The sequence below is a fragment of the Gossypium hirsutum genome, chromosome D08 (genome assembly GCF_007990345.1).
Source record: "Gossypium hirsutum isolate 1008001.06 chromosome D08, Gossypium_hirsutum_v2.1, whole genome shotgun sequence".
NCBI lineage: Eukaryota > Viridiplantae > Streptophyta > Magnoliopsida > Malvales > Malvaceae > Gossypium > Gossypium hirsutum.
Window position 1 is genome coordinate 7,936,141 of NC_053444.1, and position 2,717 is coordinate 7,938,857.

Here is a 2,717-nt window from a genome sequence, read left to right on the forward strand (position 1 = left end):
TTAGCCTATAAATAGGCTCTTTTACAATCTTAGAAAATATACCCATTAGATTAGAACTCATAACACATTCTGAGAATTTGTGTTTACGTTTTGAGGATTCTTTGTTTTTCGGGTTTTCGGGGTTTAGTTTTATCTCCATCTTTTGTACTCTTCATTTTTTTTGCCATTATAGTAAAATTATCTTTGCTCGTGATTTTTTATCCTCTTTGGAGGGGTTTTTCCACGTTAAATTTGTGTGTTCATCTTCTCAATTTCTTCTGCTATTTTTACTTGTTTGTTGCTTAATCAGAACGATCCTAACAATCCATATAAAAGAAAGAAAAGGAAGAGGAAGGGAGGGGCAGTGGCTAGCCAGATATGAAAAAGTGAGAGGGTTTGAGTTGGGGAGATTTTTTTATATATATAAAAATAACGAAGGTCTTGAATTGATAGCTATGACCATGGTTGTTTGTTATTGTATTAATATAAATAGTATATTAATCAAATTTAAAAATGATGTAAACTACTTGTTGAAGAAATGAAAATGAAATGTAGGGTGCGTTTGTTTGCCAGTATTTCATTTTCCAGAAATTGTTTTCCCAATTTTCCAGTGTTTGTTTGCCGTTTGGAAAATGAATTCCAAAACTCGGGTAAAATGGCTTACATTTTGGGAAATTGTCTTACCGTTTCAATTTCTGTAAGACATTTTCCTAAAGCTCTCAGGCATATCCCCTTTTTCCTTCATTCATTCTTTCTGAGCCAAATTTTTTTCTCTCTTTCTTAGAAAATTTTCTGTTCCTCTTCAGTTGAAAGCGTCAGAGATTCTACCGCAAAAGCAAGACTGGTAATCTTCCTTTCTGTTGAATTTTATTTTTCATTTATTTTTCCTGTTCCTTTCTGTTGAAACGAAAAACCAGTAAAGTATTGTTTGGAAATTTGCAATCCAATCGTTTCATTTCTCGCTTCCTTCGCTACTCCAAGCACACTTCTTCCCCTATCATTGTTAACTCATCGTTTAATAATCTCTCCCATTTTGATTTTTTAGACCCCCCGAAATCAGAGCTTTTTCCAATTTATTGCTTTGTATGTGTTAATCGGTTTATAAAATATTGATGTGTAGTTGTGGTGAAGAAAGTTTTAGGGTTCTATTTCTCACTTTATCTAGATAGAATTGGCTACAATTTTGTTCAAGATTGGTCACCGATAGTTTTTGAGTGGTATAATTTGTTCAAAAATATGGTATATTTTTGAATGCGTAGTATTTTTCAAATTCTCTTTGCTGAAGGTTTTTCTATTTTTATTATTTTCTCCTTCTCAATATCCTTACATGAGATATAGTTTTTTTGTACATACTTCTATGAACTTTTTCCCTTTGAATGGTTTTTGTACCTTTCTATATATTCTTTCTGAATACTGAGCAAAGAGTAGTTTCTCTCTAAATATTTTTGCCTACGATTAGATGAGGTTATGTTGCTTGAACTTTGGGAGGGGTATTAATGTGCAATTGCATAGGATATTTTAGGTTCTGGAATTCCATATTAAGAACCAACGTATTTGGTGTCCTTTTGATTTTAGTATTATAATTAAAATAGAAAATATCTGAACCAAGCCATGTAGCATATCTTTTCAAGAAAATTCAATTCTTAGAGAATGAAATTATACTGGTTGAGGGATTAAGTTAACTAGGACTTTATTTTTCATTTTTGTGGATTCTACATGCTTCAAAATAAATGATAATGCATTCCATCTGCTATTTGTGAGTGTCTAAAAATTGTCTTTATGGTTACATTATGCAGAGATTTTCATAGTTGAAGGAGACTCAGCTGGTGGCAGTGCCAAGCAAAGCCATGATTGGCGCTTTCAGGTAATACTTTTCCATGGGAATTGGGTAGAACAGATTCAATTGTCAAGCAATTTCTTGAAACATGCCAGAAAATTTTTTGGATGTTTCTAGTATCTAAGCTTCAATTATTTAAGTATTTCTTTTTTAGCGTTGATGGAAAATATTTTTGCTTGCAGAAACTAGGATGTTAAAAAGTCCTAACTTTTAAAAGGTGCACCTTCTGTACATATAAAGATAAGGTGTAGTGGAGTGGGAGAACTTTGCATATGAAATCTGTCATACATATCGACAATTGGCTAGTCTCATGATGCTTATAGCTGCAGATTCTAACCAATTGATGCCACAATAGTTTTTGGCTGCCACAATCCCATATATAAAATGTTGTTGCTGCTTCATTTCTTTCTTTGAATTTTCTCATATTTTTGAGGTTGAAAGAACATGTGGGTTTAGAAACAAATGATGTAATGTATTGGGACATTCCCTAAAAGTCATATCAATTTTTAATTTAAGCTGGCCTGTCCTTCCATTAATTTAAGCATAGCAACTATCCAAAACGAAAACAAAGATCAAACACTGATTTTTACATGGAATTTAATATTGGTTTTCTTCCAAGATTGAGGATTAAGTAAAGGGCATGACCTACTCCCCTATTCTTTAGGCCAACTGTTGAAACCATTTTTTATTTTGAAAAAATGGGGTCGACTTTTAAAACGAAAATGGAGTCGCCACCGATATTTTTTTAGGTGTGATCGGATCACCTTGCGATTCAATCGTTTTAATAAAACGCTTTGATTTTACTCAAAACAATAATTTTAGTCTACGAAATTCAAGAAAAACTGGTTCGGGAGTTAATTACATGCGAGGAAGGATTAGCACCCTCGTCATGCCCAAAACT

At 32.8% G+C, this 2,717-nt stretch overlaps 1 long non-coding RNA gene across 1 annotated transcript; it reads left to right on the forward strand.

The window, feature by feature from the left end:
- The first annotated feature begins 484 nt into the window (after window positions 1-484).
- Window positions 485-2,486, forward strand: LOC107919576 (uncharacterized). The gene is made up of 3 exons (XR_005917430.1): window positions 485-823; window positions 1,776-1,843; window positions 1,999-2,486. It is a non-coding gene; the product is annotated as an uncharacterized lncRNA (long non-coding RNA).
- Window positions 2,487-2,717: the final 231 nt, after the last annotated feature.